Source organism: Chiloscyllium plagiosum, unplaced genomic scaffold (genome assembly GCF_037043375.1).
Source record: "Chiloscyllium plagiosum isolate Xiang-an unplaced genomic scaffold, Cpla_swu_hap1 HiC_scaffold_52, whole genome shotgun sequence".
Taxonomy (NCBI): Eukaryota; Metazoa; Chordata; class Chondrichthyes; order Orectolobiformes; family Hemiscylliidae; genus Chiloscyllium; species Chiloscyllium plagiosum.
Genome location: NW_028270190.1, coordinates 20,357,687 through 20,373,400, shown reverse-complemented (window position 1 = coordinate 20,373,400; position 15,714 = coordinate 20,357,687). Strand labels below are relative to the sequence as shown.

Here is a 15,714-nt window from a genome sequence, read left to right as displayed (position 1 = left end):
TCCAAACAACGTGCTCCACCAAACCACGAAACAGGAAGCCTCACCTGCGCAATAAAACATTTGACAGGGATAGACGCACGACTTGATCGCCGTACCCATGATGACTGCTGGATGTTGTCTGCAGCAAATCAATCAGTCTCAATTGTTTTCACAAACAAATGCAAAGCATGAAATATATGCAGTATTAAGCAGACCTGGCACAGTCTCGGAGCAGAACCAGAGTTCAGGCTTCAATTCAAATCAAAGATTCGTTCATGTTATTTTCCTTGATCTCTGTTAATACTTGTCACGCGACTTCCAGAGGGAATTCATTCGCTTGCACACCTCTCATGCATCGAAGCTGGAGTTATCATGACACCAGCAATATCATAGAGCCATTAATAAAATGACATTACTGCGGGTGCTGGAATCGGAAACCAAAAGAGAGAATGCTGGAAAGTCTCAGCAGTTCTGGCACCATCTGCAAGGAGAGAAAAGAGCTGACGTTTCGATTCTAACTGATCATTTGTTAAAGATAAAAAAGGGGGAGAATTAGGGAGCTGTTTACACCAGGCTGAGGGATAGTGAGTCAGGGCTCCAGATGCAAAGGTGATAATGAGAGTGCATGGAGAGATCTAAGGGAGATTAGGAGCCGTGAATGACGCAGGTTGTAGCCAGTGCTATGTGACAAAATATGTGGGGGGTGGGTGAACCTGAGACAAAATGGAAAACAGGGGAGAAGGGTAGCAAAGCGGGAAGTGGAAAGGAAAAAGATATTGATGGTGTGGGGAGCGAGAGAAAGAGAGACAATCAAGAAATAAGAGTTACAGAACAATGAAAAAATCACAAATAAAAAAGATAAATAAAATAATTGAAATAACATTACCTGAAGTTTTTTGAATTCAACAACTTGAGACAATTTTCTTCATTGAATTTATTTATCTTTTTTATCATTTCAGCTGCACTATCATAGAGCTCATTAGATATGGACAGCACTGAAAGCACAGTCTTCGGCCGAACTCGTCCATTCCAAACAGATATCTTCAATTGATCCAACCGCGATTGCATGCACTTGACCCATGTCTCTCCAAATCCTTCCTATTCAAATACACGTTAAGATTCCTTAAAAGTATTGGAATTATACCATCCATCACCTGCTTGTCTGGCAACTTATTCCACAAACACACCACCCTCTGCGCGCAGCCATTGCCCATCACTGCCTTTCCAATTCTCGCCCTCCCACACCTGGTTTATACCCTCTAGTTCTGCACTGCCACACTTGAGCGAAAGAAACTTATCTATTTACCCGATACATGCCCCTCATGATTGAAAAGCCTCCATAAGATCCGCTCCCAGCCTCTGACGCGCCAGGCAAAATAGTGAGTGAGTGTTCAGCCTGGAAACGTTTGCAACTGTTCCATTTTCAAATGTAGGATGTAGCATGCTGTCTGAAGCAATCATCTTAGCATCTGATCTGTCACTGACGAACGCTGCAGGAAGGCGTGATAACTTGCTAAATATGCTGTCAAACGAAGATTGCATGAGCAACGTAAGTGATTGAGGAAAACGTGCAATTGGCTTCTGAGCTGTTGCTGACACCAAAGCAACTGCGTCGTTCGGGAGCAGAAAAAATCCCACTGTTCGATTACAATTCAAATGCATTTGGCATAAGGTTCGTAGCAGTTTATAAGCAGCACATAACCCTGACTCCAAAAGTCTGTGAGTATCCAGTAGAACAGTGAGCGATCGTTGAAGGTACCTTTCTCCAGACGATATTTGTCAACATGACAAGCTGCAGCTGAGCTGGTGGCATTGCGATTGAAATTGCATGCGTCCGGACATTGTGCTTAATTTTGAATATCAGAGCAAATGGTTAAGTCGAGTAGGCGCGTTCGGAAAACTAAATGCTTTTTTTTCGTTGAAAAGCTTTGCAACGAAAGGAAGTATTTCAGACGATCGTGCGATCGACATGAAGCAGAAAATGAACAGCCGCCGCGGTTGTGAGCACCGGGAATATAGGCATTTGCTTTCGCGACTTGACTGCGTTGGTCGGTTAGCTCAGCTGGTTAGAGCGTGGTGCTAATAACGCCAAGGTCGTGGGTTCAATCCCCGCATTGACCATGTGAGGCGCTTCCATCGTTAGCAGGTCTGTGTCAGTGTTCGCCGTGGCTTTTACTTTCACCGTCTGCAAGAACTTGTCACATGGTCGGTTGAGATGTGTATTCATTCGAAAGGCGACCATCGCTGTCATGGAACATCAACCCGCTGGTCCCATGCCGGATCTCAGCTGCGTTGCTATTTTTCCAAACAACGTGCTCCACCAAACCACGAAACAGGAAGCCTCACCTGCACAATAAAACATTTGACAGGGATAGACGCACGACTTGATCGCCGTACCCATGATGACTGCTGGATGTTGTCTGCAGCAAATCAATCAGTCTCAATTGTTTTCACAAACAAATGCAAAGCATGAAATATATGCAGTATTAAGCAGACCTGGCACAGTCTCGGAGCAGAACCAGAGTTCAGGCTTCAATTCAAATCAAAGATTCGTTCATGTTATTTTCCTTGATCTCTGTTAATACTTGTCACGCGACTTCCAGAGGGAATTCATTCGCTTGCACACCTCTCATGCATCGAAGCTGGAGTTATCATGACACCAGCAATATCATAGAGCCATTAATAAAATGAAATTACTGCGGGTGCTGGAATCGGAAACCAAAAGAGAGAATGCTGGAAAGTCTCAGCAGTTCTGGCACCATCTGCAAGGAGAGAAAAGAGCTGACGTTTCGATTCTAACTGATCATTTGTTAAAGATAAAAAAGGGGGAGAATTAGGGAGCTGTTTACACCAGGCTGAGAGATGGTGAGTCAGGGCTCCAGATGCAAAGGTGATAATGAGAGTGCATGGAGAGATCTAAGGGAGATTAGGAGCCGTGAATGACGCAGGTTGTAGCCAGTGCTATGTGAGAAAATATGTGGGGGGTGGGTGAACCTGAGACAAAATGGAAAACAGGGGAGAAGGGTAGCAAAGCGGGAAGTGGAAAGGAAAAAGACATTGATGGTGTGGGGAGCGAGAGAAAGAGAGACAATCAAGAAATAAGAGTTACAGAACAATGAAAAAATCACAAATAAAAAAGATAAATAAAATAATTGAAATAACATTACCTGAAGTTTTTTGAATTCAACAACTTGAGACAATTTTCTTCATTGAATTTATTTATCTTTTTTATCATTTCAGCTGCACTATCATAGAGCTCATTAGATATGGACAGCACTGAAAGCACAGTCTTCGGCCGAACTCGTCCATTCCAAACAGATATCTTCAATTGATCCAACCGCGATTGCATGCACTTGACCCATGTCTCTCCAAATCCTTCCTATTCAAATACACGTTAAGATTCCTTAAAAGTATTGGAATTATACCATCCATCACCTGCTTGTCTGGCAACTTATTCCACAAACACACCACCCTCTGCGCGCAGCCAATGCCCATCACTGCCTTTCCAATTCTCGCCCTCCCACACCTGGTTTATACCCTCTAGTTCTGCACTGCCACACTTGAGCGAAAGAAACTTATCTATTTACCCGATACATGCCCCTCATGATTGAAAACCCTCCATAAGATCCGCTCCCAGCCTCTGACGCGCCAGGCAAAATAGTGAGTGAGTGTTCAGCCTGGAAACGTTTGCAACTGTTCCATTTTCAAATGTAGGATGTAGCATGCTGTCTGAAGCAATCATCTTAGCATCTGATCTGTCACTGACGAACGCTGCAGGAAGGCGTGATAACTTGCTAAATATGCTGTCAAACGAAGATTGCATGAGCAACGTAAGTGATTGAGGAAAACGTGCATTGGCTTCTGAGCTGTTGCTGACACCAAAGCAACTGCGTCGTTCGGGAGCAGAAAAAATCCCACTGTTCGATTACAATTCAAATGCATTTGGCATAAGGTTCGTAGCAGTTTATAAGCAGCACATAACCCTGACTCCAAAAGTCTGTGAGTATCCAGTAGAACAGTGAGCGATCGTTGAAGGTACGTTTCTCCAGACGATATTTGTCAACATGACAAGCTGCAGCTGAGCTGGTGGCATTGCGATTGAAATTGCATGCGTCCGGACATTGTGCTTAATTTTGAATATCAGAGCAAATGGTTAAGTCGAGTAGGCGCGTTCGGAAAACTAAATGCTTTTTTTTCGTTGAAAAGCTTTGCAACGAAAGGAAGTATTTCAGACGATCGTGCGATCGACATGAAGCAGAAAATGAACAGCCGCCGCGGTTGTGAGCACCGGGAATATAGGCATTTGCTTTCGCGACTTGACTGCGTTGGTCGGTTAGCTCAGCTGGTTAGAGCGTGGTGCTAATAACGCCAAGGTCGTGGGTTCAATCCCCACACTGATCATGTGAGGCGCTCCCGTCGTTAGCAGGTCTGTGTCAGTGTCCGCCGTGGCTTTTACTTTCACCGTCTGCAAGAACTTGTCACATGGTCGGTTCAGATGTGTATTCATTCGAAAGGCGACCATCGCTGTCATGGAACATCAACCCGCTGAGATGTGTATTCATTCGAAAGGCGACCATCGCTGTCATGGAACATCAACCCGCTGGTCCCATGCCGGATCTCAGCTGCGTTGCTATTTTTCCAAACAACGTGCTCCACCAAACCACGAAACAGGAAGCCTCACCTGCGCAATAAAACATTTGACAGGGATAGACGCACGACTTGATCGCCGTACCCATGATGACTGCTGGATGTTGTCTGCAGCAAATCAATCAGTCTCAATTGTTTTCACAAACAAATGCAAAGCATGAAATATATGCAGTATTAAGCAGACCTGGCACAGTCTCGGAGCAGAACCAGAGTTCAGGCTTCAATTCAAATCAAAGATTCGTTCATGTTATTTTCCTTGATCTCTGTTAATACTTGTCACGCGACTTCCAGAGGGAATTCATTCGCTTGCACACCTCTCATGCATCGAAGCTGGAGTTATCATGACACCAGCAATATCATAGAGCCATTAATAAAATGACATTAATGCGGGTGCTGGAATCGGAAACCAAAAGAGAGAATGCTGGAAAGTCTCAGCAGTTCTGGCACCATCTGCAAGGAGAGAAAAGAGCTGACGTTTCGATTCTAACTGATCATTTGTTAAAGATAAAAAAGGGGGAGAATTAGGGAGCTGTTTACACCAGGCTGAGGGATAGTGAGTCAGGGCTCCAGATGCAAAGGTGATAATGAGAGTGCATGGAGAGATCTAAGGGAGATTAGGAGCCGTGAATGACGCAGGTTGTAGCCAGTGCTATGTGAGAAAATATGTGGGGGGTGGGTGAACCTGAGACAAAATGGAAAACAGGGGAGAAGGGTAGCAAAGCGGGAAGTGGAAAGGAAAAAGATATTGATGGTGTGGGGAGCGCGAGAAAGAGAGACAATCAAGAAATAAGAGTTACAGAACAATGAAAAAATCACAAATAAAAAAGATAAATAAAATAATTGAAATAACATTACCTGAAGTTTTTTGAATTCAACAACTTGAGACAATTTTCTTCATTGAATTTATTTATCTTTTTTATCATTTCAGCTGCACTATCATAGAGCTCATTAGATATGGACAGCACTGAAAGCACAGTCTTCGGCCGAACTCGTCCATTCCAAACAGATATCTTCAATTGATCCAACCGCGATTGCATGCACTTGACCCATGTCTCTCCAAACCCTTCCTATTCAAATACACGTTAAGATTCCTTAAAAGTATTGGAATTATACCATCCATCACCTGCTTGTCTGGCAACTTATTCCACAAACACACCACCCTCTGCGCGCAGCCATTGCCCATCACTGCCTTTCCAATTCTCGCCCTCCCACACCTGGTTTATACCCTCTAGTTCTGCACTGCCACACTTGAGCGAAAGAAACTTATCTATTTACCCGATACATGCCCCTCATGATTGAAAAGCCTCCATAAGATCCGCTCCCAGCCTCTGACGCGCCAGGCAAAATAGTGAGTGAGTGTTCAGCCTGGAAACGTTTGCAACTGTTCCATTTTCAAATGTAGGATGTAGCATGCTGTCTGAAGCAATCATCTTAGCATCTGATCTGTCACTGACGAACGCTGCAGGAAGGCGTGATAACTTGCTAAATATGCTGTCAAACGAAGATTGCATGAGCAACGTAAGTGATTGAGGAAAACGTGCAATTGGCTTCTGAGCTGTTGCTGACACCAAAGCAACTGCGTCGTTCGGGAGCAGAAAAAATCCCACTGTTCGATTACAATTCAAATGCATTTGGCATAAGGTTCGTAGCAGTTTATAAGCAGCACATAACCCTGACTCCAAAAGTCTGTGAGTATCCAGTAGAACAGTGAGCGATCGTTGAAGGTACGTTTCTCCAGACGATATTTGTCAACATGACAAGCTGCAGCTGAGCTGGTGGCATTGCGATTGAAATTGCATGCGTCCGGACATTGTGCTTAATTTTGAATATCAGAGCAAATGGTTAAGTCGAGTAGGCGCGTTCGGAAAACTAAATGCTTTTTTTTCGTTGAAAAGCTTTGCAACGAAAGGAAGTATTTCAGACGATCGTGCGATCGACATGAAGCAGAAAATGAACAGCCGCCGCGGTTGTGAGCACCGGGAATATAGGCATTTGCTTTCGCGACTTGACTGCGTTGGTCGGTTAGCTCAGCTGGTTAGAGCGTGGTGCTAATAACGCCAAGGTCGTGGGTTCAATCCCCGCACTGCCCATGTGAGGCGCTTCCGTCGTTAGCAGGTCTGTGTCAGTGTTCGCCGTGGCTTTTACTTTCACCGTCTGCAAGAACTTGTCACATGGTCGGTTGAGATGTGTATTCATTCGAAAGGCGACCATCGCTGTCATGGAACATCAACCCGCTGGTCCCATGCCGGATCTCAGCTGCGTTGCTATTTTTCCAAACAACGTGCTCCACCAAACCACGAAACAGGAAGCCTCACCTGCGCAATAAAACATTTGACAGGGATAGACGCACGACTTGATCGCCGTACCCATGATGACTGCTGGATGTTGTCTGCAGCAAATCAATCAGTCTCAATTGTTTTCACAAACAAATGCAAAGCATGAAATATATGCAGTATTAAGCAGACCTGGCACAGTCTCGGAGCAGAACCAGAGTTCAGGCTTCAATTCAAATCAAAGATTCGTTCATGTTATTTTCCTTGATCTCTGTTAATACTTGTCACGCGACTTCCAGAGGGAATTCATTCGCTTGCACACCTCTCATGCATCGAAGCTGGAGTTATCATGACACCAGCAATATCATAGAGCCATTAATAAAATGACATTACTGCGGGTGCTGGAATCGGAAACCAAAAGAGAGAATGCTGGAAAGTCTCAGCAGTTCTGGCACCATCTGCAAGGAGAGAAAAGAGCTGACGTTTCGATTCTAACTGATCATTTGTTAAAGATAAAAAAGGGGGAGAATTAGGGAGCTGTTTACACCAGGCTGAGAGATGGTGAGTCAGAGCTCCAGATGCAAAGGTGATAATGAGAGTGCATGGAGAGATCTAAGGGAGATTAGGATCCGTGAATGACGCAGGTTGTAGCCAGTGCTATGTGACAAAATATGTGGGGGGTGGGTGAACCTGAGACAAAATGGAAAACAGGGGAGAAGGGTAGCAAAGCGGGAAGTGGAAAGGAAAAAGATATTGATGGTGTGGGGAGCGCGAGAAAGAGAGACAATCAAGAAATAAGAGTTACAGAACAATGAAAAAATCACAAATAAAAAAGATAAGTAAAATAATTGAAATAACATTACCTGAAGTTTTTTGAATTCAACAACTTGAGACAATTTTCTTCATTGAATTTATTTATCTTTTTTATCATTTCAGCTGCACTATCATAGAGCTCATTAGATATGGACAGCACTGAAAGCACAGTCTTCGGCCGAACTCGTCCATTCCAAACAGATATCTTCAATTGATCCAACCGCGATTGCATGCACTTGACCCATGTCTCTCCAAACCCTTCCTATTCAAATACACGTTAAGATTCCTTAAAAGTATTGGAATTATACCATCCATCACCTGCTTGTCTGGCAACTTATTCCACAAACACACCACCCTCTGCGCGCAGCCATTGCCCATCACTGCCTTTCCAATTCTCGCCCTCCCACACCTGGTTTATACCCTCTAGTTCTGCACTGCCACACTTGAGCGAAAGAAACTTATCTATTTACCCGATACATGCCCCTCATGATTGAAAAGCCTCCATAAGATCCGCTCCCAGCCTCTGACGCGCCAGGCAAAATAGTGAGTGAGTGTTCAGCCTGGAAACGTTTGCAACTGTTCCATTTTCAAATGTAGGATGTAGCATGCTGTCTGAAGCAATCATCTTAGCATCTGATCTGTCACTGACGAACGCTGCAGGAAGGGGTGATAACTTGCTAAATATGCTGTCAAACGAAGATTGCATGAGCAACGTAAGTGATTGAGGAAAACGTGCAATTGGCTTCTGAGCTGTTGCTGACACCAAAGCAACTGCGTCGTTCGGGAGCAGAAAAAATCCCACTGTTCGATTACAATTCAAATGCATTTGGCATAAGGTTCGTAGCAGTTTATAAGCAGCACATAACCCTGACTCCAAACGTCTGTGAGTATCCAGTAGAACAGTAGAACAGTGAGCGATCGTTGAAGGTACGATATTTGTCAACATGACAAGCTGCAGCTGAGCTGGTGGCATTGCGATTGAAATTGCATGCGTCCGGACATTGTGCTTAATTTTGAATATCAGAGCAAATGGTTAAGTCGAGTAGGCGCGTTCGGAAAACTAAATGCTTTTTTTCGTTGAAAAGCTTTGCAACGAAAGGAAGTATTTCAGACGATCGTGCGATCGACATGAAGCAGAAAATGAACAGCCGCCGCGGTTGTGAGCACCGGGAATATAGGCATTTGCTTTCGCGACTTGACTGCGTTGGTCGGTTAGCTCAGCTCAATCCCCGCATTGACCATGTGAGGCGCTTCCGTCGTTAGCAGGCCTGTGTAAGTGTTCGCCGTGGCTTTTACTTTCACCGTCTGCAAGAACTTGTCACATGGTCGGTTGAGATGTGTATTCATTCGAAAGGCGACCATCGCTGTCATGGAACGTCAACCCGCTGGTCCCATGCCGGATCTCAGCTGCGTTGCTATTTTTCCAAACAACGTGCTCCACCAAACCACGAAACAGGAAGCCTCACCTGCGCAATAAAACATTTGACAGGGATAGACGCACGACTTGATCGCCGTACCCATGATGACTGCTGGATGTTGTCTGCAGCAAATCAATCAGTCTCAATTGTTTTCACAAACAAATGCAAAGCATGAAATATATGCAGTATTAAGCAGACCTGGCACATTCTCGGAGCAGAACCAGAGTTCAGGCTTCAATTCAAATCAAAGATTCGTTCATGTTATTTTCCTTGATCTCTGTTAATACTTGTCACGCGACTTCCAGAGGGAATTCATTCGCTTGCACACCTCTCATGCATCGAAGCTGGAGTTATCATGACACCAGCAATATCATAGAGCCATTAATAAAATGACATTACTGCGGGTGCTGGAATCGGAAACCAAAAGAGAGAATGCTGGAAAGTCTCAGCAGTTCTGGCACCATCTGCAAGGAGAGAAAAGAGCTGACGTTTCGATTCTAACTGATCATTTGTTAAAGATAAAAAAGGGGGAGAATTAGGGAGCTGTTTACACCAGGCTGAGAGATGGTGAGTCAGAGCTCCAGATGCAAAGGTGATAATGAGAGTGCATGGAGAGATCTAAGGGAGATTAGGATCCGTGAATGACGCAGGTTGTAGCCAGTGCTATGTGACAAAATATGTGGGGGGTGGGTGAACCTGAGACAAAATGGAAAACAGGGGAGAAGGGTAGCAAAGCGGGAAGTGGAAAGGAAAAAGATATTGATTGTGTGGGGAGCGCGAGAAAGAGAGACAATCAAGAAATAAGAGTTACAGAACAATGAAAAAATCACAAATAAAAAAGATAAATAAAATAATTGAAATAACATTACCTGAAGTTTTTTGAATTCAACAACTTGAGACAATTTTCTTCATTGAATTTACTTATCTTTTTTATCATTTCAGCTGCACTATCATAGAGCTCATTAGATATGGACAGCACTGAAAGCACAGTCTTCGGCCGAACTCGTCCATTCCAAACAGATATCTTCAATTGATACAACCGCGATTGCATGCACTTGACCCATGTCTCTCCAACCCCTTCCTATTCAAATACACGTTAAGATTCCTTAAAAGTATTGGAATTATACCATCCATCACCTGCTTGTCTGGCAACTTATTCCACAAACACACCACCCTCTGCGCGCAGCCATTGCCCATCACTGCCTTTCCAATTCTCGCCCTCCCACACCTGGTTTATACCCTCTAGTTCTGCACTGCCACACTTGAGCGAAAGAAACTTATCTATTTACCCGATACATGCCCCTCATGATTGAAAAGCCTCCATAAGATCCGCTCCCAGCCTCTGACGCGCCAGGCAAAATAGTGAGTGAGTGTTCAGCCTGGAAACGTTTGCAACTGTTCCATTTTCAAATGTAGGATGTAGCATGCTGTCTGAAGCAATCATCTTAGCATCTGATCTGTCACTGACGAACGCTGCAGGAAGGCGTGATAACTTGCTAAATATGCTGTCAAACGAAGATTGCATGAGCAACGTAAGTGATTGAGGAAAACGTGCAATTGGCTTCTGAGCTGTTGCTGACACCAAAGCAACTGCGTCGTTCGGGAGCAGAAAAAATCCCACTGTTCGATTACAATTCAAATGCATTTGGCATAAGGTTCGTAGCAGTTTATAAGCAGCACATAACCCTGACTCCAAAAGTCTGTGAGTATCCAGTAGAACAGTGAGCGATCGTTGAAGGTACGTTTCTCCAGACGATATTTGTCAACATGACAAGCTGCAGCTGAGCTGGTGGCATTGCGATTGAAATTGCATGCGTCCGGACATTGTGCTTAATTTTGAATATCAGAGCAAATGGTTAAGTCGAGTAGGCGCGTTCGGAAAACTAAATGTTTTTTTTTCGTTGAAAAGCTTTGCAACGAAAGGAAGTATTTCAGACGATCGTGCGATCGACATGAAGCAGAAAATGAACAGCCGCCGCGGTTGTGAGCACCGGGAATATAGGCATTTGCTTTCGCGACTTGACTGCGTTGGTCGGTTAGCTCAGCTGGTTAGAGCGTGGTGCTAATAACGCCAAGGTCGTGGGTTCAATCCCCGCATTGACCATGTGAGGCGCTTCCGTCGTTAGCAGGCCTGTGTAAGTGTTCGCCGTGGCTTTTACTTTCACCGTCTGCAAGAATTTGTCACATGGTCGGTTGAGATGTGTCTTCATTCGAAAAGCGACCATCGCTGTCATGGAACATCAACCCGCTGGTCCCATGCCGGATCTCAGCTGCGTTGCTATTTTTCCAAACAACGTGCTCCACGAAACAGGAAGCCTCACCTGCGAAATAAAACATTTGACAGGGATAGACGCACGACTTGATCGCCGTACCCATGATGACTGCTGGATATTGTCTGCAGCAAATCAATCAGTCTCAATTGTTTTCACAAACAAATGCAAAGCATGAAATATATGCAGTATTAAGCAGACCTGGCACAGTCTCGGAGCAGAACCAGAGTTCAGGCTTCAATTCAAATCAAAGATTCGTTCATGTTATTTTCCTTGATCTCTGTTAATACTTGTCACGCGACTTCCAGAGGGAATTCATTCGCTTGCACACCTCTCATGCATCGAAGCTGGAGTTATCATGACACCAGCAATATCATAGAGCCATTAATAAAATGACATTACTGCGGGTGCTGGAATCGGAAACCAAAAGAGAGAATGCTGGAAAGTCTCAGCAGTTCTGGCACCATCTGCAAGGAGAGAAAAGAGCTGACGTTTCGATTCTAACTGATCATTTGTTAAAGATAAAAAAGGGGGAGAATTAGGGAGCTGTTTACACCAGGCTGAGAGATGGTGAGTCAGAGCTCCAGATGCAAAGGTGATAATGAGAGTGCATGGAGAGATCTAAGGGAGATTAGGATCCGTGAATGACGTAGGTTGTAGCCAGTGCTATGTGACAAAATATGTGGGGGGTGGGTGAACCTGAGACAAAATGGAAAACAGGGGAGAAGGGTAGCAAAGCGGGAAGTGGAAAGGAAAAAGATATTGATGGTGTGGGGAGCGCGAGAAAGAGAGACAATCAAGAAATAAGAGTTACAGAACAATGAAAAAATCACAAATAAAAAAGATAAGTAAAATAATTGAAATAACATTACCTGAAGTTTTTTGAATTCAACAACTTGAGACAATTTTCTTCATTGAATTTATTTATCTTTTTTATCATTTCAGCTGCACTATCATAGAGCTCATTAGATATGGACAGCACTGAAAGCACAGTCTTCGGCCGAACTCGTCCATTCCAAACAGATATCTTCAATTGATCCAACCGCGATTGCATGCACTTGACCCATGTCTCTCCAAACCCTTCCTATTCAAATACACGTTAAGATTCCTTAAAAGTATTGGAATTATACCATCCATCACCTGCTTGTCTGGCAACTTATTCCACAAACACACCACCCTCTGCGCGCAGCCATTGCCCATCACTGCCTTTCCAATTCTCGCCCTCCCACACCTGGTTTATACCCTCTAGTTCTGCACTGCCACACTTGAGCGAAAGAAACTTATCTATTTACCCGATACATGCCCCTCATGATTGAAAAGCCTCCATAAGATCCGCTCCCAGCCTCTGACGCGCCAGGCAAAATAGTGAGTGAGTGTTCAGCCTGGAAACGTTTGCAACTGTTCCATTTTCAAATGTAGGATGTAGCATGCTGTCTGAAGCAATCATCTTAGCATCTGATCTGTCACTGACGAACGCTGCAGGAAGGGGTGATAACTTGCTAAATATGCTGTCAAACGAAGATTGCATGAGCAACGTAAGTGATTGAGGAAAACGTGCAATTGGCTTCTGAGCTGTTGCTGACACCAAAGCAACTGCGTCGTTCGGGAGCAGAAAAAATCCCACTGTTCGATTACAATTCAAATGCATTTGGCATAAGGTTCGTAGCAGTTTATAAGCAGCACATAACCCTGACTCCAAAAGTCTGTGAGTATCCAGTAGAACAGTGAGCGATCGTTGAAGGTACGTTTCTCCAGACGATATTTGTCAACATGACAAGCTGCAGCTGAGCTGGTGGCATTGCGATTGAAATTGCATGCGTCCGGACATTGTGCTTAATTTTGAATATCAGAGCAAATGGTTAAGTCGAGTAGGCGCGTTCGGAAAACTAAATGCTTTTTTTTCGTTGAAAAGCTTTGCAACGAAAGGAAGTATTTCAGACGATCGTGCGATCGACATGAAGCAGAAAATGAACAGCCGCCGCGGTTGTGAGCACCGGGAATATAGGCATTTGCTTTCGCGACTTGACTGCGTTGGTCGGTTAGCTCAGCTGGTTAGAGCGTGGTGCTAATAACGCCAAGGTCGTGGGTTCAATCCCCGCACTGCCCATGTGAGGCGCTTCCGTCGTTAGCAGGTCTGTGTCAGTGTTCGCCGTGGCTTTTACTTTCACCGTCTGCAAGAACTTGTCACATGGTCGGTTGAGATGTGTATTCATTCGAAAGGCGACCATCGCTGTCATGGAACATCAACCCGCTGGTCCCATGCCGGATCTCAGCTGCGTTGCTATTTTTCCAAACAACGTGCTCCACCAAACCACGAAACAGGAAGCCTCACCTGCGCAATAAAACATTTGACAGGGATAGACGCACGACTTGATCGCCGTACCCATGATGACTGCTGGATGTTGTCTGCAGCAAATCAATCAGTCTCAATTGTTTTCACAAACAAATGCAAAGCATGAAATATATGCAGTATTAAGCAGACCTGGCACAGTCTCGGAGCAGAACCAGAGTTCAGGCTTCAATTCAAATCAAAGATTCGTTCATGTTATTTTCCTTGATCTCTGTTAATACTTGTCACGCGACTTCCAGAGGGAATTCATTCGCTTGCACACCTCTCATGCATCGAAGCTGGAGTTATCATGACACCAGCAATATCATAGAGCCATTAATAAAATGACATTACTGCGGGTGCTGGAATCGGAAACCAAAAGAGAGAATGCTGGAAAGTCTCAGCAGTTCTGGCACCATCTGCAAGGAGAGAAAAGAGCTGACGTTTCGATTCTAACTGATCATTTGTTAAAGATAAAAAAGGGGGAGAATTAGGGAGCTGTTTACACCAGGCTGAGAGATGGTGAGTCAGAGCTCCAGATGCAAAGGTGATAATGAGAGTGCATGGAGAGATCTAAGGGAGATTAGGATCCGTGAATGACGCAGGTTGTAGCCAGTGCTATGTGACAAAATATGTGGGGGGTGGGTGAACCTGAGACAAAATGGAAAACAGGGGAGAAGGGTAGCAAAGCGGGAAGTGGAAAGGAAAAAGATATTGATTGTGTGGGGAGCGCGAGAAAGAGAGACAATCAAGAAATAAGAGTTACAGAACAATGAAAAAATCACAAATAAAAAAGATAAATAAAATAATTGAAATAACATTACCTGAAGTTTTTTGAATTCAACAACTTGAGACAATTTTCTTCATTGAATTTACTTATCTTTTTTATCATTTCAGCTGCACTATCATAGAGCTCATTAGATATGGACAGCACTGAAAGCACAGTCTTCGGCCGAACTCGTCCATTCCAAACAGATATCTTCAATTGATACAACCGCGATTGCATGCACTTGACCCATGTCTCTCCAAACCCTTCCTATTCAAATACACGTTAAGATTCCTTAAAAGTATTGGAATTATACCATCCATCACCTGCTTGTCTGGCAACTTATTCCACAAACACACCACCCTCTGCGCGCAGCCATTGCCCATCACTGCCTTTCCAATTCTCGCCCTCCCACACCTGGTTTATACCCTCTAGTTCTGCACTGCCACACTTGAGCGAAAGAAACTTATCTATTTACCCGATACATGCCCCTCATGATTGAAAAGCCTCCATAAGATCCGCTCCCAGCCTCTGACGCGCCAGGCAAAATAGTGAGTGAGTGTTCAGCCTGGAAACGTTTGCAACTGTTCCATTTTCAAATTTAGGATGTAGCATGCTGTCTGAAGCAATCATCTTAGCATCTGATCTGTCACTGACGAACGCTGCAGGAAGGCGTGATAACTTGCTAAATATGCTGTCAAACGAAGATTGCATGAGCAACGTAAGTGATTGAGGAAAACGTGCAATTGGCTTCTGAGCTGTTGCTGACACCAAAGCAACTGCGTCGTTCGGGAGCAGAAAAAATCCCACTGTTCGATTACAATTCAAATGCATTTGGCATAAGGTTCGTAGCAGTTTATAAGCAGCACATAACCCTGACTCCAAAAGTCTGTGAGTATCCAGTAGAACAGTGAGCGATCGTTGAAGGTACGTTTCTCCAGACGATATTTGTCAACATGACAAGCTGCAGCTGAGCTGGTGGCATTGCGATTGAAATTGCATGCGTCCGGACATTGTGCTTAATTTTGAATATCAGAGCAAATGGTTAAGTCGAGTAGGCGCGTTCGGAAAACTAAATGCTTTTTTTTCGTTGAAAAGCTTTGCAACGAAAGGAAGTATTTCAGACGATCGTGCGATCGACATGAAGCAGAAAATGAACAGCCGCCGCGGTTGTGAGCACCGGGAATATAGGCATTTGCTTTCGCGACTTGACTGCGTT

At 44.3% G+C, this 15,714-nt stretch overlaps 3 non-coding genes across 3 annotated transcripts; all 3 read left to right on the top strand.

Annotated features, from left to right (window-relative positions):
- Positions 1 to 2,026: 2,026 nt before the first annotated feature.
- On the top strand, positions 2,027 to 2,100 carry trnai-aau (transfer RNA isoleucine (anticodon AAU)). Its single transcript has one exon. It is a non-coding gene; the product is annotated as a tRNA-Ile (tRNA).
- Positions 2,101 to 4,306: 2,206 nt separating this feature from the next.
- On the top strand, positions 4,307 to 4,380 carry trnai-aau (transfer RNA isoleucine (anticodon AAU)). Its single transcript has one exon. It is a non-coding gene; the product is annotated as a tRNA-Ile (tRNA).
- A 6,780-nt stretch (positions 4,381 to 11,160) lies between these two features.
- Positions 11,161 to 11,234, top strand: trnai-aau (transfer RNA isoleucine (anticodon AAU)). The gene has a single exon. It is a non-coding gene; the product is annotated as a tRNA-Ile (tRNA).
- The last annotated feature ends 4,480 nt before the right edge of the window (positions 11,235 to 15,714 follow it).